General features: G+C 35.5%; 1 protein-coding gene across 4 annotated transcripts in view; it reads right to left on the bottom strand.

The window, feature by feature from the left end:
- LOC116174298 (frizzled-2) overlaps nucleotides 1–26,124 on the bottom strand; it is a 164,973-nt gene that overhangs the window by 63,980 nt on the left and 74,869 nt on the right. The window contains exons 1-3 of one of the 4 annotated variants that reach the window (XM_031492194.1): nucleotides 12,773–12,985; nucleotides 6,908–7,106; nucleotides 6,782–6,844 (exon numbers count right to left, since the gene is read on the bottom strand). The exons of 1 other annotated variant lie outside the window; for it this stretch is intronic. The gene's annotated coding sequence lies outside the window, so the exon portion shown is untranslated. Of the gene's footprint in view, nucleotides 1–6,722; nucleotides 6,744–6,781; nucleotides 6,845–6,907; nucleotides 7,107–12,772; nucleotides 12,986–26,124 lie in introns of those variants that run through there. 2 more of the 4 variants (XM_031492191.1, XM_031492195.1) reach the window with 2 other exon arrangements.

Genomic DNA, 26,124 nt, shown 5'->3' with positions numbered 1-26,124 from the left:
TATTATTATTATAAGCAGGCAAAAGGCGGGCTTGAGTTTCAACCCACAAACGTACTACTATATTGTTGGTATGGTGAAACAGGTCATGTCCTAGTAGTCACGAGATAAAAATTCCCTGATGTCGTATGGGCGGAAAACTATTATAAAGGAATTATAAAACGCAAGTTGGTAACAGTGAGTAGGTACATATCCTTGAAGGTTTTGAATAGCTCTTTTATCCTCCCTTGTTAAGAGCTATTCTCATGTGATTATGAGAGGGAAATTTTGAATTGAATCGATCAAGGCGGGAGCTAAACGCCTTATGGACTTTGGATCTCAAGAGCTTATCAATTCAAAAAACCAAATTGATTTTTCCGTCTATAAGACATCAAAGTCATATGGGAAAGCTGAAAACGCAGCTGTTCCGAAAACTTACGACTATCTCTTCTTCACCAGAATACCCTCGGAATTTCTAGAAATTCTATATCTACCGTGTTATGGAAATTCTGATAACAGATTCCGATTCTCCGAAAAAAACTGCCCATAGAGGGTGCAAACGGGAACGGTCAGTTTCCGACCGTTTTACCTAGAGCAAATATAAACAAAATTTTCAGTTTTTCAACTTCGATTTCAACAGCAAAACACAAAAGGAGCAACTTTGCCCCCATTTAACCTACACTACACTACACTGTATCTATTCCCGTTATTGAGGTCTCAATCGTGAGCCACAAATTTGAAACAGCCTGTATACCGGAATTCTCTAAAAGTAAATTATAGTTTGTTAAGAATGTCCATGCGTTTCTTTATAATACGCAATAATTCTTCCAGAATGCCCATTAATTTCTAGAAATCTCCCAGAGTTCAGAAATCCCCAGACTATCTTAGCAATAAACCTAACTTCCCTACTTCTACGGTATTTGTTAGAAGTTCGAGTATGGAAAAGCGTAAAGTAAGTAAAGAAAAAATCTTATTAGGTGCTTGTTTCACTATGTATTTGTGTTGGTAATTGAATCAGTAGCGATATTGTTGAATAGAACTACATAGCGATTTTCCCTGCCCGAAAATCCGTTCCTAAAATTTATTGGAAATCTATTACGCGCATAAAATATGCAATGGCAGTTCCCTAACATGTAATTTTGATGATAATCCATACAAATAACCCCAATAATCAGCCGAAAAGGACGAATATACCTTAGTAAATAACGGTTTAGTGTTCAGGAATGGAAATGAAATATCGATCCGTACTATAAATACTGCATGAAATACAAATCCAATCAATAAAACTAGTCGGACAAGTAGATAAATAGAAGCACAAGTAAATAACTTTTCCCATTTACAACCCACGGTAATTTAATAATCAATGAGTCGCTGCTGGTTACGCGATATAAAAACACAAAATCCATACCAGGTAGGTATAGGTACAGAAACGAGCTTAATTATTAACTTTTTCGAAAGTTAAAAGAGACCCGACCCGGCTTTTGTAGGTAAGAAAACTACAATTGTGTATTCTGACAGAAATCCTCCGCTTACAACGGCACTCCCTTTCTTTGTACTTTTAAAGAATTCTCTAGATCCGTAAAGACGATTTTTGTGTAGATTTATCTTAATCTAAAATTCTAGTTGGATTTCCAAGACTTTCCAAATGTGTTCTTGCGACATTACAAAATATTACGTTGATATAACGGCCGTTCTCGGTCTTTTACATCCAATATCAAACAAAAACCTAACTCGACGGAATATTAAGCGGGTTGTATACAGTCTTTCTTTAATAATTCGCATCAAATTTGTACGGAACTGACGCGTGTTGGACATTAAGTACAGATCGTGATTTGGCGTTTTGAAAGAGTCAAAGAGAGATATTTACGTCCATTATTTCACGCATCGCCGCTTTGCGAGATGAAAAATAAGAATTGAAAGGCTTCAATGTTGGCTGAATGGTTTAGTTTAAAGTCTCTAATTGTAAACGCCGCAAACGTATTGTAAATTATAGCGGGATAATTGGTAAAAAGTGAGAGGTTTTGTAAAACAATTCGAGTAAGTCCATCATAAATGGGTCAATGAAACGCGATATAAAAGTACCTGAAGCAGTGGCGAAATATCAGCCATGGAAAACAAAAATTTAACAAAACTTACATTTGCATCTTATAATTAACTTTTTGCTTTGCAGATTATATTTTGAGTAATTTCAAGTTGAATTTTAATGTAAATGGCATTTTTTTATGGTTTTTGTTTGTCGATTTGGTCGACTGAAAATTTCGCAAGGCACTAAATTTTGTTTAGGATGGTTGCAGAATTACCTCATATTGGTATTCACATTTTTAATAGGTAATTCAGAGGAGATATGGCAGATTTATTCAGTATTACATTATGACCAGTACATCCGTTTTGAAAAATGTTTAATTTGACGCGCACCTTGGTTGTCAGAATTCAATTTAGGTACATGTGAAATCCGTAAATTTTGGTTCGTTAATTTGTTTAGCATTTCAAAAACCAGATTTCTCAAGCATAAGTACTTCAAACGGATTTTTAAAAACCTTCCATATTAGAAGGAAAGGTCATTCAAAGTTCATCTGAATTTACAACCGAAACCTTGCCAAATGTGAGAAACATCTTATTACAGCAGTGTTACTTTCGTATATTTTAATGCCCACTTTTCTCTCACACACCACCCTGCCCACCACTTTTGGGACAGGGATGGTGCACCCTGTACCATACCAACAATAGCAGGTTCAACTAATTTTTATCGTAATTCTCCCGTGATAGAAAACAACCGTTTATTTGAAATTTATAATTGGCAGTGGTCACATTTTCCAACTTCATTTGGGGATATTTTTTACTAGTTCAGTATAGATTTTTTCACGAATCTCAAAGTTTTGTTCTGAGAACCGAGAAAAACGTTAGCGTATGAGAGTTAATTAACGTAATTGATAATTGAAAAAGTGACCTTAAGATTATGATTTAGAAAATGTCGCGTCTGATGTGTCACTCACACTTCATTTCGTATATTTGTTAATGTATAGTTCGATTACCCAATCTACATTTGATTATAAGTGGGACAATTGCACAATTACTACTATTTTTATAATGTCATTAGGATAAATCCAATCTGGTATTCGAGTGGCGTTTGCAATGGCGAAACTAGCAGATGTGCTACAAAAATTCTTTGGTTAGAATTAATATTTTCAAAACATGCGTAGCTCACATGCAGCAATTAGTAGTGGATGGAAATGCGTCTTTGTACGAGTATATCGAATCGAATAAATAGGGTAACAGACAAACGCTATGAAAAAAAGTATAATGGCCGCTCGAGCAGTAGGTATCAAATCGAAAAAAAGTAATCAACATTTTGTTACAATAAATGATCTCTAAGATAGAACTTTCTTATTGTTTATGCGAACCTATACCGCACAAGTTTTCCAGAGAATTGAAGTAATTTTCTTAAAAATATTCCCAAAAAAAAATTTCTTGAAAAGCTTTTTAGCACTCCTCTTTGTAATCCTCGGCATTTTCTCTGTTAATATTTCCCTTAAAAATCTTTTTGGACCACTTCCTACGAATTGACTAGAAATATTCCAGCAACTTTGCTGAAGGATTTGTTATACAAAAATCTCCTTTTTGGGCTTTCTGAAGCATTAGAAATTTCCTTTTTATAGAAAACATTTTGAAAATATGTATTACCAAATCCCAAGCCATTTCTTAGATACACCTTTGTCAAAACCTTAAACATTTCATGAAAATTCTCTTAAAAATTTACCCTTTTTTTGGGAATTTTTTAGAAAAGGAATCTTTAAACTTGCAAATGAATTGAGGTAATAAAGGTTTATAAATAACACCCCTCCTCAAAGAACACCTTTGGCTCTCATAAAGTATTCGAAAATTCGAAAAAACTTTTTGGAGATATTGTCAGGTCTCAGGTCAGTGCGACATTTATTTAGTAATACTTTACAACGTGAAAATATAAACGTAGTAAACGAAAAACGCCTAAATGTGTTTGACCCCATTACGCTAGCACACAGTTCCTTTTCTAATGGTGTGTAGCAGCTGTCCACAAACCCCCTGTCGATTGAAAGACTAACTATTTGTACATTATTGTATTTTTGTACTTTATGTTAATGTTATACTTGGTTGCGTGTGTAATTCGCTTTTCCCCTTTGATTTACAGAAAATTTGGTAACTTTTACACAGGTGATCTCGCAAGCCAAATTTCCACCATAAAACGATTATAAAATCGTTGTGTTATTCAATCGAATTAATGTTCAGGAAGAATGTGGAAAAAGCGACGTAATTCGATTCGAATCCAATTACGCGAAATTTGCAATTGAAATTTTCCGGCGTCTGTTTGCATATTCATTTTCATTCGCCGCAGATTTACATAGCCGAGAAAAACAAAAATACCTCCCATCATTATCCCCACAACTTAATACCAATCATAAACGCGAATTAACTTTTACAACGCGTCCACATTGCCACATTTCTTTACTTAAAGTGACAATAATTAGAGCGTAATGGCGAGCGAATTAAAAACGCGTCGTTAAACGGCGTATCAATTAATCTGTGCGGTGATAAGGAGATTTCGATATAGATTAAATCAATTCAATTTACCCGAAATTTATAGCGTCATAAAGCGATACAAGCGTAAATAATCGTTTAATTGGACAATCCAATTAATCAATTAACGTTTACAGAGATTCTTCGCATTCTTCCCTTAACGAAGCAATTCGACGGCGCAATTAAGATTGGGATTAGACGTCGCGAATTAACGCGATTTCCAAATTCTTGAAATGAGCACGATTGTTTATAAAATGTAGACATTGTTAAATCTGTTAATTTATTTACTGTACAAGACAGCTTTGTGGTGGGTTTGACTTTCATTCAATTTGCATACTAATAAGATGTGGGCATTGATAATATATGTATACGTAATGTACAAGATAATATTTATTGCTTTTCTCTTAGCGACGGAATTAGAAATTTGCCAACCGAATGTTGGAAAACGAACTAAATTAGTGGCGAGCGCAGGATCGTACCTTATCTTGGTAATGATTAATTGGACTGGGAATTTGTGGTGGCAAGGATATACTTAATAAGGGTACGTTTTCCATTAAAGATCAAATTTTCGGAGACCCTTAAAAAGGTCGATTGTGTTATCAACATTTAAAATTAACTCGACGCAATTAAAGAGATTTATCACGAAATTGCAATCGAAAATATTTATTGAACTGCTCTCGTATGCACGGGTCATTACTCGGAATTATAAAAAAAAGTAATTTAAAAGAATCGATTAAATAAACAGCATCAACAAATACCCAATTACCAAAGATCACCATCGATCATTTTTATCTTACCATACGCCTAGAAGCAATAAAATTGTTTAAGATTCCTTGAATAAATTACGCTGTACGCAAGCATCCGAAATTCTTTTCGTATGTACATGCGGTTAAATTTAATAACTTGGCGCTCGAGTTTCTTCTTGATTGAGTTAACAAACAATTACTATTTTAATGGCGCCGAGTGATTTTTAAACAAATATAATTAAGCCGAGCAATATAAACTGTCCATACAGATTAAAAGATCAGATCTTCCGAGAATTATGGAACTCCGATAGCCGTTATCGGTGCAGTTACGAGGTCACAATATATATGTAGTTTTTAGTGATTAGATTTACTTATTAACTGAAAAATAATGTGAGCTATTACTACGTTGCGCTTGATTATCAGTGTAGGCGATGATTCCACTGAAAATGTGCAGGAAGAAAAATAAAAAAGGAAGTTTGCATGATACAGATAAAAATTTGCAAATTTCAACAGTCTAAAATTAGTAATTAATTATAGACACTAACGTATTAAGTGCTACTATTCCCATAATTACTTTAAAAATACGGAGGGTCATTTAAACATATGTGAAAATGAAAATTGCCGCTTAGAAGTTCTATTAAGAGCAGTTATTTATGCACCAATTTTTCTGGAAAAAAATCAAAACTGATGTACAAAGCAAAAAAATCAATGAAGTTACGGGCATAAATGAAAGCATTAATATGTGGTTGTATGCCTCTTTTTTTAAACAAGATTAGAACTTAAAAATATCCCTTTCAAACATAATCGAGGATTAAAAAATGCTTTCTGGACATAGTAAATTTTTGTCTAGTGACACATGCAGTAGTTACTTTTCCTATACCCCAAAAATGCAGTTTGGCCTAAGATCCTAAGAAATAATGTTGAACGACAATTTTATTAGAACTAGAATGTAATACTAACCACAAGGTGAGCAATGCGGTTACGATTCCCCACACCATATGGGAAGATACCTAAATGATAGGAAACATAGTGTGCATTTCAAATTCGTTTTTACAAGTAGGTACGAAAAATACTTTTAGTATGTTGCACAATGCTCTCTTGCTATTCGAGGGGCTGCTTTCCCAAAATCTAAATAGAAATTGTTGTCCAATACTTAAACCCAGACTTAAACGAAAATCGGAAGTTAGAGACGTAATTTCAACTTGTTTCACTTTTTTGCTCAGCGTGATCTCGAAGATTGAACCAAGGAAATACATTATGATTTCCTATAGTTTGTGGGTTGATATTAAAGAGAGACGGTCAGATATTAAAAATAGGGTGGCAAACTTTATTTTGGGGATGGATATCCCCTGCTTTTGATAATAATTGAGCATCTGCTCCCTGTACGATTTTAAAGTTTTAGTGTGACTTTTAAATCGAGATATCCAAAGACGAGTCCAAAGATGTTACCTGTACATCAGTTAATCAAGGAAATAGTCACTCTAACAGAATTTATGGACACCACGTACATTTCGTCTGGTTGAAGATGACGTTAATACTTTGGACCGCACGACGCATCCAAGGGGCAACATCTGAAATATATCGTAGAACAAAAATCTGATTAAATTACACAATTAAGTATCAGGGGTAGTTACCTTGTCAACTGCCGGTATACAAGCCTTGATTGTCAATGAGCATCACTCGGAGCATCATTATTTTTACACTGCAACACTGGTAGTCTTAACGGTGAAGTTTGGGGCGCAATACCGACTTTTAAATTTAGTCGAGAATTTAGTCATAACGTCCACACCTCTAACTCTTTTTCAATTCTGTTAGGGAAGCGATAAACCGTACCTAGAACAGGAAGAAATGCTGTGGCATTATGGTACAGAAAGTGATTGACAGGAGGAGATTCGGTGAAAACGTTCTCCTCCTTGTCCTTTTATGCTTTGTTTAATGGCTAGAATAGAGTATATAATGACGCTATAGGTCTAGAACGTTTTACACACATCGAAAAAGAACCATAATTAACGGAAGGCACAGAAATTGGACATGGATCCATTCTTCTTTCAAATTATTTACAGAACGGTTTATCCCGAAATCACTGTAGGTACGTTTGGTTCGAAATCCTGCCGCTATCCTGCTGAGTTTAAGGAAATCCGAATTCCCAGAAATCTCGCCGAAATCCCCGCAATCCTGCCGAATTCAGTGTACGTTCTGTTCCCAATTCTCGGCGAAATTCTCCACATCTTTTGCACGTGATGTGATAAAAATATAAGTAGCAAGTGTTCAAAAGCAAGATGTACATACTGTACAGGCAGGAAAATTTACATACCAACGTAGTTTTTATGATCTATCGAAAGAAAATATTAACATAATTCCGGTTTTCACATTTTCGAAATCCACATGAAAATCTACGTCGTTTGATACCACATTTCCCTATATCAAAGGTTTTCAAGTTATTCAAGATTTTTCAAAATTTTTGACGTCTGTCGTCCCGTACCTACATATGACTCCGTTGACTTGAATTTCAAAAAGTATTCCAAAATCGACAGTACTGACTTGATGCTGCGTGACAATTATTTAAATTTTGGTCGCTCCTCTACAGGGTGTTTTAAAACAAACTTTACGAACTTAAAGGCGCTTTTTTCTCGGCTTTTTTTCAAATGAAACATGCGAGGAAACATGCTTTATTTTTTGTACTTTCAAATGTCAAAAAAATACTTATTACCGAGAGTATTACATTCCCTATACCTATCTGCGAGCCTATCTGTTATGCTTTCCGTTTTATTTTAGATTTTCTAAAATTATGACCGTTATGCATAATTTTCTTAGGAGGTCTGGAAGTAAATGCGTTAGTAGATTTGTCATCCCTTTTTATAGACTGTTATAGTTGTTATCGAGGTTGTTATCATTCGTTGATAGTTATATCACTAAATTAAAATGAAAACCTTCCTATTTAATGAATAAAGTAGTGAAGTAAAGTTAAATAAAGATGACATAATAAACAGAAACAGGTAATAAAGTATTCATAAGTTAATAACAAACGACAAAATAAAAAACAAATATCAATTGAGGTTTTGTTCTACGTTGCCACCATTTTTTTCAATACATAATAGGATCCACCGATGAATTCCGTTGGTTGTCGCCTCTCGAATGTCTTACTGCATTCATTTCATCAAACTCTCTTCCCACCCCAACTTCTAGTTCTTCACGAGAAGCAACTGGTGTGAAGTAAACGTTGTCTTTATGTGACCCCACACATAAAAGCCCAGTGGCGTTATATCTGAAGATCTAGAAGACCAACGCCACGGACCCCAATTCACCTGTCTTCAAAAATGTTCGTCAAAGACATATAAGCATCATGGATAGAATGATCCGGTGCTCCGTTATGTTGAAACCAGTTGTTTTCTTCATGTAATGTCTCAAATAACGATACAATAACATCTACTCGAGCATCTACTCTCATTGCCCCCTAAGAAAATTATTCATAACGGCCACAATCTTAGAAAGTCTAAAATAAAACCGAAAGCATATAACAGATGGGTTCTTATAGGGAATTAATCAATGTAGAATTTTTTTTTGAAAGTTAAAAAAAATCTCAAAAAAATATAGCATGTTTCATTTGAAAAAATAAACTTTTTAAGGTTTGAAGTTATGACCATTAGTTTTAAACCCCTGTAGAAGGGTGAACAAAATCATTTTCATGTATCATCAAACCAGTACTGTCGATTTTGGAATACGTTTTGAAATTCAAGTCAACAGACTACGGAGTCATAGGTAGAGGCCGAGATAGAGGCGGGTAGAGGGCTCAAAAGAATAGTAGTCAAACGTCAAAAAAATTTGAAAAATTTTGATACTGGGTATTTCGCTGGGTTGTGGTATGAAACGACGTAAATTTTCATGTAAATTTCAAAAATGCCATAAAATACAGGGTGTTCTATTTAAAATAAAAAAGTTGCTATTGACATCCGTTAGAACCGGAAGTGAAAGGATCATGATAATATTTTCTTTCGATAGAAAACTATGTACCTACGCAAATTTTCAGATTTAATTTGTCAATGAAAGCCTGAATACTTTTAGGTAACGGTATGCGTGAAACAGCCTGTATAGTGCACAGGATAGTGCACTAAGTTCTCTAGCGCATTAGTCTAGTGCTTCAACTTAACGCGGGCCGCCTGTAGTTATTATACAGTGCATCTTAATTAGGTACCTACATTATTGAACATCGTGTGTGACCTAAGTGCGACCGTGCGACCATATACGTCATCAGACATTTTACCTACCATTTTATTAAATTTGGGTTTCCATTATGTTAAATATTTGACATTATACGTCCCCGTGGTATAGTGAATCAAATTTTAAGACCGACAATCCCACCAAATTTTCTGCAATCCCTCCGAAATCTTAGGATATCCGCAATCCATGTATACATTTCAGCTGAAGCGGTTACCCCTTCTGGGTTTATATTAGTAGGTAGATACTAAAAGAAAAGAAAAAGAAATTTTCAGGAATGTCTAAGAAATTCTTGTGCGTGTGAATGTCGGAAAATGTTCAGAAGGTCTGCATATTTTCAGGCACATTTTTTAGAAGAGTCGTTTGGAGGTTTAAAGTTTTAAGAATCAGAAGTCCCATAGGGAATTTTGGGGTAAGTCGATGTCGTCAACATATTTACTTTCTAATCCCATACGCAAGTCTCAAGAAGGTCAGCAATTCGAAGTGGCGAATTTGGGAATTGTATGAGAGCTCTAGGAGATCTTGGCAACTTTAAAGAATTCTCGAGTATTCTGGAAAACAGCTCTTGGATATTTTCAAAGATATTTTAGTAAATAAACTCTTGAATGATATAGATATAATTAGGACCGCACAGTGTGATTTAGGCTCGGATTTAGGTATATGGAAAATACCAAAAATATTTCACTCCCGCCTTTGCGCGTCACGATGGCTCCCCTATGTTACAATGCCACCCGAGATGCCACTGAAATATTAAGGAGTTTCTAAAAAATCCCGGTATTCAAACGAATCCTGCTTAGAAATGCGTATGCAAGGAATAGTATATATCTCGGTATATACTTACAGGGTGACACTTTTAAAACTTTCAATGGGCGATACCTTTTCTTTTACAGATATCACTTGATCGCCAAAACCTCGGCCAAAACCGTTTTTGGTAAACCGAGGGGGAAACAAAACTCAACCCCGTTCCACTCGCTATCACCATTTCTACATTTTGAATTGCTACGTACCGTTTGTGGCACATCATTGGAAAACTCTTGAAAAATGCTCTTTCGAAATACCAACCCTAACACATTTGGACTGGCCATTCATAATGAATTTAAGCAAAAATGAGTAATTTAAGTATATGTCGTGCATTTTTACTTTGTTTAAATGGCAATGTGAACGTGAAAAAGGGTGTACTCGACGGCGTACACCATGAACGACTTACACAAATTAACATCTGGGCAAGTTATAACGGCGGTCCTCTATTTTTCAAAAAAAGACACAGTATGGCACCACGACTTCCAGATCACTTCAGACCACTAGATTTCCTTCTTTATATACAAAACCTCGTATACAAAACAGAATCATAATTGCTTTAATAAATAATCTTCGAAACAGAATAGTCAGGAAGTGCCGTCCAGTTTCCAGGGAAGTGTTTTCAAGTGTGGAAAACTGTATGTGATATTGGTTAGCGCGAACATCTTAAAGATTTTATTAAATATAAATTATTTCGGAAGTCATTTATTTGTGCACCTACTCGCTACTATGCGCGCAGACTGAGTTTTAAATTTATATTTTTGTTAAATAAACATGTAGGTAATGATTATTACTAACCTCGAATCGAATATTACTAACCTCGAGAATCTGCTTTCCTCCCTCCTGGAAAAATAAGTGTTGTAACATCTTCCATATTCTTCAACAATTATGAGACTGATTACAATATGATCGTGAATCAAAAGTCGAGTCAAATGTAGGTATTAATCTCGGTATTAATTGACAGTCCAGTGCCAGTGTATGGTATTTCTGAAGAGCATATTTTACGAACTTTTTTATAATTATGACAAGTGATACGTTACAATTCAAAATTTAGGCATGAGGCAGACGGGGGCACGGGGTTGAAGATTGCACTCTAGTTATACATGGCGATTTTGGTTCCCCCTCGATCTCGCCTTCGATCCTATCGAACGGTTTTGTCCATTTTGTGCTCTAATTGAAAAAAAAAGGGTTACTCTTTTCAAGGTACCATTAGCTTCAAATTTTGTGTGACGGTTCCTTCTGCAACCCATCGTATCTCGAAGTTCTGAATCTCATTGACTCATTTGACAAATGGATCAACTGAAGACGAAAGCAATGGGGCACGAGAGGGGAACGAGATTTACTCGGAGATTTTTTTAGAAATGTCATGCCATTCTTGGCTTGTCACAAATGGTTAATTTTATTGAAAAATTGGCATTGTTTTTGAAAAATCACAAACATACCTAACACTGTCTGTTTTACGATTTTTTTCTAATTTTTGCCTGCTTTTGAGAGTTTTTGAAAATTGAAAATTTAGCAAAATTCTGTGAAATTCTAGCGAAATCCCTCGCACGCACCCTTAATTCGGCTATTTTTAAGACACAAAATTAGTGCCTCAAGAATATAAGGAAATTTGCGAGGGAAATTGGAAAAAGCTGCGATATTTAGTCACTTGTAGGTAATTGAGAACGTCCATTTTTCCAGCGAAATTGGTGGTTATGAAAAATAAAAGGTTTTGGCCTCTGTCCCTAGTCTATTCCAAAATAACCTATACAACTGCAAAGCTCCCGTCCAATGAAATTGACAAATTATTCCAAAAATGCCCAACAAAATTCTGCTAATTACTTATCAGAAGATTATTTTTAATAGAGTGAATTCCGATAATCTCTGTAACCATTGATGGAGAACGTAATAAAAAATTAAAAGGCGAAAATGACACAACTTTAACGTCAAATTTATGAGGCGAGGCGTCGCAAACTAAATAAAATTTTATGGATCTCTTCTTTCCAAGTTTCTTTGAAAAGACACCCCCAATATTAAGTTACCCTGTCGACCAACAAAAAAACTAACAAACAAAAATTCAAGAGGCTAATTTAAATTTTTAATTCCTTCTAAATCTCGGATTTTTTTCGGCGAGGTAAACGGAGTTGTCCGCCTCGATGCGGGAAAATTCAATCTGTTACTCTCTTACCGAGGGGAAAACCCTCCGCGCCACGAAAATACTCAATACCGGAGAGTTTCAACAGCGCCCCCAGCCACACACTTTCACACTTTAATTCACGTAAACTGCATTTGTTTTCCGTATACTTAATCAGACTGAATGGAAGATTACCTTGAAAGGCGCAAAGTTAAATATAGCAAAGTGCGAACGAAAGCCAAAAAAACGCGAGATGTGCATTTTTCTCATCTCGCGATCCCGCCGCACAGGAAGTTTCAAACAAACACCCACACAAACACAGACAACTTCTGGTATATACATATATATTTACTAACAAGGTGCTGCTTACCTCGTTAACGCCGCAGTTTTCAATTAAAAATCCAATTAAATCCCTGGCGTTCCAACATTCATCACAATTTTCACTCGGTAGCATTTTATGAGTAATTTTCACAAACTAAATCCAATTAGAGCATGATTTTTTTAGTCACCCTCGTTTTTAAAGTGTACATAGATCCACACGTGATTACGACACCAAAAACGGCACAGCCTCACCCGAGCAACCTCAAATTCAAACTAGAGTCAATTTTCTCGCTTTCCTTCCTCGCCTTGAATTCATAAAGGCGAACGAGCACGATACACGGCGAATGTTCACGGCGTATATTTATAAGGTGCAATTTTATAAGAAATTTTATCCCTTAAAAGCCCTTATGCAAGTTTGTCCCACATCAAGGGGGAAGGTTTGACAAAATTCAATTTTGCCACGCTGGATGAGGGTGTATTATTTTGTGAGGTATTCGCAACGTCTCCATGAGAGCGCGCGCTTGAAACTAATTCAAGATAAATTACCCACCTTTATTACCGTGGCGAAGCAGAAAAAAACATCCCTTTTACTCATTTTTCATATAATTTGAATTTTTTTGTCAATGGCGCACAGCTGGTACATGTACTGTTTTTTACCCCTATTGAAGCTTAGTTGCATTAAGGTCCAACTTTCGAAAGTTTGTGCACCTACTTCCAAATGCTTAGTATTTTATTGGCAATAATGTGGGTATAATTTTTAAGCAAGATCAAGATAGTTAACTGGGGAAAATTACAATATTCTTTACAAAGACGTGCATTTCAGTTGTTCCCCACATTTACAAAACCGAATTAACCCTTAACACAATACTTTGTGCTGATTTGTATGCCAACTTCCACTTTTTGTGGAGAATTCTCAATACGAGTTTTACAGCTCTCATCCAGAATTAGAAATTTAGTACCATCGTTGAATCTGGTTAGATTTTCAGGAATTGACATCTCTTTTGATGTCGAAGAATCGCGTATGACTCCTTGGACAGAACTTTTGATTTGGTTGAGTGTTCTTTTCATCGAACTCATCAATGAAAGCATCTCTGTGAATCTGTGACGAATTCAGGTTTTTTTATTGTGGCAAATCTTCGCCTTTTCTGTTACACGTTTTTTCCCTTTCACATATTTTAACTTCTGTAGCGACTATACGTTTGATCTGCATCTGGAGCTTTGGTGATCACTGTAATAATTAACCACAAAACGTTTATAGTAGGAAAAAAAAAATAAAACGAATTGTAAATAACTGACGTTAATGAAACACTTTTAGTACAGGCAAATTGTCCAAAATAGACAAGAAAATTGCGAAGTAGTTGAAACTTGGTATAGACCTTTGAAAATACGTATATTTCAAGGAACCGAAGAGTCCCTAACCACAAGTAGTGTGCTGGAGTGGTTATGCTCAAAGAACGTAGGGTGAACTGGATTTTCACTTTTTTAACAGAAAGTGGCAGTCAAATCCTATTAAAAAATACTTTGTGACATTTTTAGCGCATTTTTTAAGAATTAAAAAAATGTGCTGTTGTTTGCGTTTTGTCCGTCCGTCAGTGCGTCTGTCCGGACCCACTTTTACCGTTTTGAACTACGTCTAGGGAAATGGTACTAGAGTCCTGGAATTTTTTGCAATAGGTAGCCTATATCTTGAAGGTGTGCCAGGCGGCCATCAAATTTCGCTGTTTTAAGGCCTCCCACCATGAATTATTTCCTGAGTTGCTGTTTTTGATAGTAAAACGTGCATAATTTTTATATACGAAAACCAATTGGTTTGAGATTTTGTACACGCATGCCTTTAGTGGTGCCAAGTAAAACTTTTATAAATGAAAAAGGGGGGGGGGGGAGGGGAGGTAAACACTCGTTCTACCTTTCATGGTGTTATAATGAAAGGTCTCATCGAAATAAATTGGTGTGTACAAAGTATTACTTTCCCGCGCGACTCTTTTTCGGGATCAGTGTGTGACGGGGTCGTAAAGATGTTTGCAAATTTGCTCCATGTATGCAACCGTACACGAAATAAGTTGTAGTACACTTGTACGGATAGTCCTCGCGTAAAGAGTGTTCTAATAATGAGCCGTTGATTTTCTTCCATCCCCACTTCGGTATTTTGTTACTACCAATCCATATCTGAATTTGGTAGAATATTCGTGAGTAATGCTGAGCAGCGGCCACTCAAGTTAGTGGTAATAATTCGGCCCTGATTTTTGCTTTTGCAGCGATTTTTTAAATTGGTAAAACCTATATGAATTAACGGAAGATTCCAAATTTTCTTCGCACTGTATACCATCAGAAAAAGTCAGGGAAAAATGAGTTCACCAGCTTCTCTTACTTCTGATGGGGTTGAAATTTTGGTCATTGAAGGTTCTCATTATAGCCAATTGCATTTTGTTTTGCAAGAGTTTGAAAAATTGTAATTCTTGCTTCTGAAACATACAATATGTGGTATCACTACTGCAAAAATGTTCTTTTTAGTTTTACCTTTGTCTGAATTTATCTTTATATTTTTTGGTGTTAAAGGCAAGAGAACAAGGAGATCAACATCCTCGCCGACTACACGCATGTTCGTCCATTTTTAAACATTTCAATTGTCTCATACTTTCATTAAAAACAAACCGATACAACGAAATATCGAAGGATCCTCAGGATTACCATCACTTTTTAACGTCCATTTATTTTCATCTTGGAAGATACATATAATCAACAAAAATGCATCAATTCATGTCTTGGGCATTGAGATAATGCTGTTAGTGTTTTTCCAAACGATCTTGGTGAATAAATAATGATTTTGAAATCTTTGATGGAAATACGATACATATGGCCACCAAAAAAGGCATTAAATTCATGTCTTGGCCATTGAGATACTGTTCTTGGTCTTTTTCCCAACGATTTCCGTGCAAGAATAACAAGTTTGATATGTTTTGAGCAGAACACGTCATAAACAGCAGAATGTTGTCTTCCTTATTTCACTGGTGCCTTTAAACACTGAAAGTGGATACGGAGCAAGTTCTTACTTGAAGAATTCCGCGAGATCATCCTATTGGTTCTGCGTATACGGTAAAAATCCGATCCGGGAAAACTTTACTGTGTGAACGAGCCGTTACGACAGGTGGGCCAGCGGCGCGAGGGTTTTTAAACCTTCATTTTGGGCCGAGCACACTATATAACGCTAGGGACTCGTCGAATTCTTAAAGAGAATATATTTATGTATAAGGATATTTGATGAATTTGGATACAATTTGACTGTACTATTTACCGTCTTTTCGTTAACCTACAACCACGTTATGCACTCTCTTCATGGTTTTTCCTTTTTAGCGCATTTCCACAAAAATAAAAAAAAAAATGCGCTATTGTGGCCACTTTGTCCGTCCGTCCGTCCGTCCGTCCGTCCGTCCGTCCGTTCGTCCGCTAACTTTGCGACGCTACTAGTTTTTTATCTTAAGAGCTATTGTTCTACTTTTTTCGCTATTTGGTTCGTTATGGTGTAGAGTCTTGTACCAAGGAAGGAATTTTTTCTGTACCGCTTACAAAAAAAGTTATTGTAAAAAAAACAAAAAACCGTTTTTTTACATGTTCCATAATTTTACACTTTTGCCGTTTATTAACGATCCTAGAGATCGTTTATAATTTTGCATTGCTATCTGTCGCCTGCCTGTTGGTCTGTCCGTCTGTTCCTTTGTCTGTCTGTCCATCTATCTGTCCGTGTGAACGATAACTTTGTTTAGAAATGTTCGATCGCTTTTACATCTCTCCGTTAGTTATGAACTGAATTGCATGAAATTCAATATGGGCATAGCTTTAACCATATAATACGCAATGCCAAAAGTTGAATCGAATCGATTCAAAATTCACAGTGCCCTTTTCGCATCTCGACCATTTATAAACCGAATTGCAAACTTTTTACTTATAAAAGTATTTGAATGAAATTTGATACATAGGCACTTGGAATAAAGGAAAATCAAACGCAAATTTCAAAATTTGGTTTTGCGCATGCGCAGTGCCAACTTTTTTATTTATGGAAGAATTTAAACGAAATTTGATACATAAGCACTTCGAATAAAGGAAAATCAAACGCCAATTTCAAAAATTTGGTTTTGCGCATGCGCAGTGCCAACTTTTTTATTTATGGAAGAATTTAAACGAAATTTGATACATAGGCACTTGGGATAAAGGAAAATCAAACGCCAATTTCAAAATTTTGTTTTGCGCATGCGCAGTGCCAACTTTTTTATTTATGGAAGAATTTAAACGAAATTTGATACATAGGCACTTGGGATAAAAGAAAATCAAACGCCAATTTCAAAATTAGGTTTTGCGCATGCGCCGTGCCAACTTTTTTATCTATGGAACTATTTAAGTGAAATTTGATACTTAGGCGCTTGGAACAAAGGAAAATCTAACATTAGTTTTAAAATTGAGATTTGCGCATGCGCAGTTCCAACTTTCTTATTTAGAAAAGTATTGAAATGAAATTCTTCTCATAAACTGAAATTGAAGTAGCACGTCAACAATGGATTGCCCATGTGCAACGCTATCTTTCATATTTGTGGGCGGATTTTACGATTTTAACAGAAGTTGCATCTTACAAATGGGAAATGAATGCAAGTGGAAATGCGCTTTATGTAAATCGTTTACGATTACTTTTTAACTTGTTGTAGTTGAAATGATTTCTGTTTCACCCACTTTAGGTATGTTAGTACGAGTACTAAAGAATAGACTGTCAAACTATGACTATAATAACAAAAGTAGTGCAAACTAGTATATCAACCCTCACTTATACAGCTAGCCCCAACCCCCAACGGAATGCAAAAATTCGTTCGGCGAAAAGATAAAAATTAAGTAATTGCCAAAAGAAAAGAGAGTGTAAAGGGATTTAATCTAATCCAAATTGCAAATTAAAAGTTAATTAGGTACTTCATTTCCTGTTTAGTGAAACGAAGATGTATGGTGTGATTTTATAACTCAATGGAACGAGGGTTTTATTCGTTACTTTGAGCAGTCACTAGGTTTCAGTAATGAAAGTCATCTTTTAAAACGTACAGTACCTATACAACAAACTATTTTACATATTATTTAAATAGTGAAGTTAACAAATAGGAAGCATGCTGCAAAAAGTGAGCCATAATATCTTACGCAGATAATCTTCTTTCTTACAGGAAAAATTTTAAGTTATTGGCGTATGAAAATTGACTTGTTTAATATTAAAGAACAATTTAAATTAGTGAACTGTACATGTTGAATTAAAATTAATTAAACGTAAGTTGCAAGCCGGACAAGTGCTAATCGAGTTGGTAACTGAAGAAAATAACTTTGCAAACTGCCCTGTCGCGGACCTTGACTCAAGCTAACAAACATAACTGTCTACTAACTACTATCTGTAGTGTTTAAAAAAAAACTTATTTTTATCGAAAAATCGTTGAGATCTTTTCAATATTCATATTTCTCCATCTATTCTGTGATAATCTACCCCTATGGTTAAGCAACACATTTTTACATCTGAAACAAAAATACGATACGCTCTGTATACATACATCAATTGGGCTACGTTTTCGATTTCGACCTTTCGCGCATCAGATGCCGAAGACTAGGGGATGTTCATAACGAAAAGCTAGAGGAAACGGTTAGCGGAGGTTAATGGAAAAAAAGGGGATGGTGTCGATTTGGGGGGCATCGGGTTTTTCTCATTGATTATTTAGTTTGTTGTATTGTATTTAGAAGGTCTATTTTAGGTAGTAACCATTTTATTCTTTCTTGCATTTACTAACTATAAATAATTGAATTTCATGCCACAATTTGTTATTATTTATATTTTACATAAAATGTTTGTTACTGAACAAGTAGTACAGGAAAATTGTCCAAAATAGACAAGAAAATTGCGAAGTAGTTGAAACTTGGTATAGACGTTTGAAAATACATATATTTCAAGGAACCGAAGAGTCCCTAACCACAAGAGGTGTGCTGGAGTGGTCATGCTCAAAGAACGTAGGGTGAACTGGATTTTCACTTTTTTAACAGAAAGTGGCAGTTAAATCCTATTAAAAAATAGTTATTTACGTTATGTTATAAGGCCGGGAAGTGGCTTATTAAAGTACGAGTTTAGATGTTTACGGACGAGGCGACGAAGGAGCCGAGTTCGGAATTTCTAAACGAGTGCTTTAATATACTCACTTCACGGCCGTGTGTCGTACAAAATTTTGTTTCATACTGTCTCAGTTTTGAGATTTCTTTTGATTGTTTTACCTACATAACACATGCCATCTTTAGTCGCATCACCTTTGAATCCGGTACCGTTGCATAGTTACGCACGAATTGTTTTGCCTTGTTCATTATTTGTCCCAGAACAAAAAACTTAGAAGGGAAACGTAAACGGGAACAACTGAGTACAAATATAATTAGTTTGGAGAACATTCAATAGATGGCGCATGTTAAAGTTACTAAATCTAGTGACTTTAGTGCGTGTGCGCCATTATGACAGTTGAATTTTGAATTTTGATTGACGGCTTATTGTGCTTTAAGTATAATTACTATTCATTATTACAATGAATTATGCATATACAAGTCGAGAACGTAAATGTTGTGTGACAAATTGTGAAGACGTTTCCCAAAAATGGAGCCCGAAGTTTTTAAGAATTGGTTTAGAATATAATGTGGAAGAAATTTACACAACATTTTTTGGTTTGTGAACGTCATTTTTCTGACTGCGCCTTAGAACCTGGAACACGAAGAGATTTAAAGCGTGTGGCAGTTCGCACATTATATTTAGCAGGTAACACTAATTGAATTGTAATAAATTGCTACATATTTTGTTTTTAGAGCGATCTCGAGAGCATCGTACAGTAGAGTTCCATGAAGTTGATCTTGTATCTTGTATAATCATATTAAATTAAATATAACTCCTTGATTGGATTAATTGGAGTTGTTACTTATAAAACAAGTACCCTGTACTCTTTGAAGGCCCTGACTGGTGAGGTGCATCCGCATTAAACTGAATTTATTTGGATCCCTAACAAACAAAATTGGACTTCACTGGCTGGATTCATTTACTTTTTAGGTTTCAGCTAGTCAAATCCAATGTTATTGTTACAGATCCGGAGAAATTGGTATAATGCGGACGTAACTTACATTTTAATATTTAAATTTGGCGCCATTCACGCAAAAGCTGCTGAGAACATACACGAGATGGCGTGTCATTTTTACATTACACATAGATATATAAATACCTAGATACAGCCATCCTTAACAAACGTACCTCGGTTTTTAAAAAACATATCAAAGAAATTTGTACATCTCTCCATTACTTTCTAACCAAGAAGAAACATGTTCTATCTCTTTTTATTGCATTAACCACTATGTCGTACGCGAGTCGGACGCTTAAAACAAACTTAGCGCGTCTCATAAGTCATGTGACAGTTGACACATTTCACGATCGCGCGAAATCAAATCTAACTAAAAATATTCGCCCTAAACATGATGGGCGGTTTTTTCACTAAATATTATGTAATTATTGCGTTATCAATTGAATACGAATAACAGTGCTTGCCATAATGATAGACGCGTCCACAATTGTTATTCCTGAAATAGTTTTATTATATAGAGCTACGCCATTCAAATTTAGGACTATATGTTTACCTTGTTTGGCATGATGTGCTGCAGTGAATTCATTGCTGGCTTGCAGAATATCAAAAAAACCGTAAGTAGGTAAGTAAAGTTTATGTTCAACATTTTAATTTTAATTGCATGGTTTTAGGTGTAATGGTAACGGAGATTAAGTTGCGATAGGAAGTGAATTCGTTTCCAATTATCATTTTGGCCTATATGATGTTGATGCAGTGCGTTTGTATCATGATCACAAAGAAGGATCCGTGCAATATTCTTAGGAAATTTATAGACTGTGTGTGCGTGCAATATCAAATTTTGGTCGCTACTCGTCTTGCCTACCTTTCGGCATATGTCCAATCGGTGGGGTTTCTTTTTGAAATTATAGTGCTAATTATAGTAAGTAAGCTACACGTGTACATTTATTTAAAATAAATAGGTACAACATCTTAACAATGATATCCAATTGGTGATAATACTCATTTAGTGAACATTCATTACGTTTGTAAAAGTTCAAAATCCGAATCATCACTGTCATTATATTAACACTTATTATAAAGTTCATCAACGTCAACCAATAATTAATCACTTTCCACATGTTCACACACTTTCTTCCAGTTGTCAGCTGTAATTTTTTCAAATTCTTCTTTTGCCAGCTTTCTAAGTAACATCTTCCATTTTAAATGTAACATTTCTTGCTGCTATGCGATTTAAATAAATAAAAAGGCGGTTTATTTATGTTGTAAAGTCTCAAATCTGATAATTTTCTGTGTGATTTGTGTTAACAATTTGATTGACAGTTATAATAAATAATGCGAATCTTGTCTTCCATGCTCAGGGTACCTCTATAAAGGATAGCGCTATACGTAATTAATGTGCTGAAAGTGATGGTAATAGATGGTACGTCCTTTTGAACTATGTTGGGGTATGGCTGTATCTATGTATTTATATATCTATGACATTACATTACAGTTTCCATTCTAAGTTTGTTGTTCTATGATTATTTGTAAAAAAAAATTGACGCGGCATGTTCTTCTGGTGGTGAATTTGCAAGGGTGGTTTGTTCAAAAAGTGAAGAAGCTGTAGAAAACCTCATCCCCAGAAATCAGTATCAGTTATATAGTTTGTGCTTGGCGAAAAAAGGTACAATGAGGATAATAATGTGAACGAAAACATTATGCTTTATAACGTTTTGGATGCGGTAAGAAAATAATTAGGGCTAATAAACCTTCTTTAAACTAATAGAATACCTTCTAGGCCAAAAAGTTCTCTAGTTCTACATTGTGGTCCAAATATTCAATGTGCAAAACCATTATAAATGAAAACGCGAACATTTGCAAATATGTCAAGTTGATAGCGCCTACAAAAGATTACCTTTTAGTAAAGGTTAGATGACACCTAATTGTACAACTTTTTAATTTCGGATTCATTAGGACACAAAAACTCACGGTAGACGTATTTCCAGTCATTAATAAGTGCGATGGAGTGAATTTTTTGAACTTGTACAGAAATTAGTGCAATTTTCGCCCCAAGAATATGGTTGAGAAGGTGGCAAGAGGTTTCCACCACCACAGTCCCCAGCGATGGGGGTGTGTCCTCTATTAAAATTATTGAGAATTCTAATTGTATAATTAATAGTCCTAAGCTTTCGGATGATAATGTAAATAGCTATCGTCTTAAATAAATTTGACGTTTCTTCTACGCAACACTTTCCGGCCTTGTGATGTAATAGATCACTTTCCGGACTCAAATGAATGATGTAATGTACTGTATAGCGGACAGTATGAAATAAAATACTTTGTGACATTTGTAGCGCATTTTTGAAGAATTAACAAAAAATGTGCTATTGTTTGCGTTTTGTCCGTCCGTCCGGACCCACTTTTACCGTTTTGAACTACGTTTAGGGAAATGGTACTAGAGTCCTGGAATAGGTAGCCTATATCTTGAAGGTGTGCTACGCGGCCATCATATTTCGCTGTTTGAATCCCCCCCCCCCTCCATTCATTATTTCCTGAGATGCTGTTTTTGATAGTACAACGTGCATAACTTTTACATACGAAAACCAATTGGTTTGAGATTTTGGATGGGGGGGGGACCACACGTTCTACCTTTCATGGTATTCTAATGAAAGGTCTCATCGAAAAAATTGGTGTGTACAAACTATTACTTTCCCGCGCGACTCTTTTTCGAGATCAGTGGGTGAGGGGGTCGTAAAGATGTTTGAAAATTTGCTATATGCAACTGTACTGTTGCACGAAATAAGTTGTAGTACACTTGTACGGATTGTGGTCCTCGCGTCAAGAGTAATAGGCTACAATGAACCGTTGATTTTCTTCCATCCCCACTGTTCGGTATTTTTGGTACTACGAAGCCATATCTGAATTTGGTAGAATACTCGTGAGTAATGCTGAACGGCGGCCACTCAAGCTAGTGGTAATAATTCGGCCCTGATTTTTGCTTTTGCAGCAATTTTTTAAATTGGTAAAACCTATATGAATTAACATTTTTGCTTCTGAAACATACAATATGTGGTATCACTACTGCAAAAATTTTCTTTTTAGTTTTGCCTTTGTCTGACTTTATCTTTATATTTTTTGGTGTTAAAAGCAAGAGAAAAAGAGGATCAAAATCCTCACCGACTACACGCATGTTCCTCTATTGTTAAACATTTCTATTGCGTCATACTTTCATTAAAAACAAACCGATACAACAAAATATCGAAGGATACTCAGGATTACCATCACTTTTTTAACCACCATTTATTTTTGTCTTGGAAGATACATATAGTCAACAAAAATGCATCAATTCATGTCTTGGGCATTGAGATAATGCTGTTAGTGTTTTTCCAAACGATCTTGGTGCATAAATAACTATTTTGAAAAATTGGATGGATAGATTTATGTCTTGGCCATTGTCCTTGGTCTTTTTCCCAACGATCCCGGTGCAAGAATAACAACTTTGATATGTTTTGAGCAGAACACGTCATAAACAGCAGAATTTTTGGTCTTCCTTATTTCGCTGGTGCCTTTACACTGAAAGTGGATACGGAGCAAGTTCATACTTGAAGAATTCCGCAAGATCATCATTCTATTGGTTCTGCGTATACGGTAAAAATCCGATCCGGGAAAACATTATTGTGTGAACGAGCCGTTACACAGGTGGGCGAGCGGCGCGATGGTTTTTAAACCTTCATTTTGGGCTGAGCACACTATATAACGCTAGGGACTCATCGAATTCTTAAACAGAATATATTTATGTATAAGTATACAAAGTTACAAAGATTTCGCAATTTTCTTGGATATTTGACGATTTTGGATATAATTTGACCGTACTAAAGGCTTACTCCATGCTTTTGATTTGAGTACCGTTTGTTTGTTGTACAGGGGATTATGCCTTTATATTGTTATGAAGTATTTATTTCTGTATTCACAAGAAAGTATCCCTTTCAGCACTAGGTACTGGTAACAAAATCGTGTAGATAACTCCTAAAAATGGCCTTTAACACTTGTGTGAAATGTAGGTATTACACCATTCGTTATGGAATATTTCGTGATCCGATACTCTTCAATAGGTGCACCTATTATAGTCTAGGAGCCGATGTACGAAAATCGGTGCCAAAGAGTTAACTAAACATGACCCAAAGGCATAAATAGAATGGATCACCAACATCATTTATGCAGGGGTAATGACGAGTATCCAATTCAGCCTGAATTGAGGAAAAACAAAGACATTACTGTATATTCTTGGAGAAAGCCACGTCTTCAGTTCGTTGGCCTGCGGATAACCTCATAACGTAGAATTCGGGAGTGGCCAGAATTAGCGTAGACAACTCAGGATTTTCGTAATGAGATCATATACTGTTTTTTACCTACATATCTCATGAACTTGTTACAAAATGCATTCGGAAAAATGGAACTAATTCCTCTCTTTTCCGATTGTGGAAAATTTTTCCCCAAAATTCTTACTAAGATGCGCATCCCTGATCTCAATAAAAATTAATATTTGGGGCATTTCAATGCGAAAATGGTGAATACAAAATTTGGGGTTGTAACTTAAAAAAAAACTCCAATTGCAATTGCCCGGACAACAAAAATGGTCAGAATTTGCTGTGTTCATAAATATTTAAAAGCCACAGTGTGCTTGTTGCATCTTGCTGTTGTATAAACAGTATTTGTGATTTGAATAACCATTCAAGATGCCATTGTGAAACTACCTCAAAATGGATTAGAACGTGTGCTCGTCTCCATCTACAACACATTCAAACTAATGCTGTTTGGAAGGCATTATTGTGTGTAAAGGGGGAAATAAGGCACAGACCTAATAAACATTGCAAATAAGGCAATTCCGCATGTAAATTAATGGAAAAAACTTCCTCGTTCTGCAAAATAGCCAATTTAACACAGTTCTCTTAGATTTTTTTGTGAGAAATGAGAAAAACGCAATAACTCAGAAAACAACAAGGCATTAAATGAGACCTTTTAAATAATGCCTTTTTCTGTACGAATGAATAATGTAAAAGGTCAAAAGTCGGAAGTAATCTCCTGTTCTTCCTTCTTTAATTAGAGTAAGTGTCCTTTTCGTCGATAAAACTCCGCCGAAGGAGACGTAAGCTAATAACCGCGCCGGGACGTAACGACCCACCACCACCGCCGTGAAAGACCATAGATCAAAGGATTATCAAACTCGAATCGTCGAGTAACGTAATTTTCGTTCGCGTTTACATTAATTTAATTAATAACAAAAAACACTCCCCCCCGTACGATCATTAATTGATCATAAAATACACTTAAGGGAGAGAAAACTTAACATTTTCGGTAAAATTCTCCTTAATTTAGATTATTTATGCCGGTATTTAGTGTAGCAATTTCGGGAAAATGCGAAACATAATCGCTGCACGTGTACCATTTCGAAGGATTTGGCCCTGGCCTGTCTAGAGGAATTAATTTATTCTTTTAAGGGGAATACTAACTCAATCTAAAATTGAAATTACCACTTAATTTTGTTATCCGAAAATCAAGGCAGCATTAAATGAATAGTTAATTGTTCATAAGTTTCTTATTGGCTCGTTTCCAAACTTTATGGAAACTACTAGCGGATTATAGTCTATTTGAAGTAGTATCCTTGGATAGTCGCTAAATGCAATCTGCAACCACCCCTTATGCGATGCCGTCCAAGTGGCTATGCCCTGCAATGGTGCCCGAGTTTGAAGAAGTATCTTTCTAAGAAATCAAGAAGGCAGTGATATGCAAAGTAGCAAGGTTTCAAGAAAAACTTCAAAGAAGGTTCACATGAGAACCTCCTAGGATTTCAAAAAATCTTGTAAAAAATTCAATCAAAATCAATTTTAAAGTTTTTCAAGAACACTTTTTTCGAGGATTTCTAAAGATATTCCTACAACCAAAGAAATTTTCTGAAAATTGCACAATTTTTAGGATAGATAATTTTAATAAATGACTGATGACTAATCTGAATATACGTAAACTCAAGAATGAGACAACTCCGGAAATGTGAAAGATTCTAAAAAGTCGAAGAAGAACAAGCGGATTGGTTAAATGTTGACGAGAGAGACAGCTTATGCGAACGAACAGTTAAAGAGTTCAATCGACTTTCGTCCAGAGCTAAACAGCAAATACTAACTTTTAGCAATGGCAAAAATAAACCAAATTGAATCAAAGCACTTAACTTGAGCAATACCGATAACACTTCCTGATTACGTAAATGGACCAAGTAACTCGACTGCCATCGCTATATAAGTTATGGATGAATTAA

Source organism: Photinus pyralis, unplaced genomic scaffold (genome assembly GCF_008802855.1).
Source record: "Photinus pyralis isolate 1611_PpyrPB1 unplaced genomic scaffold, Ppyr1.3 Ppyr1.4_LG6, whole genome shotgun sequence".
Classification (NCBI taxonomy): Eukaryota; Metazoa; Arthropoda; class Insecta; order Coleoptera; family Lampyridae; genus Photinus; species Photinus pyralis.
Note: the sequence above shows the minus strand (reverse complement) of the source record. Positions and strands in the feature narration are given on the sequence as shown.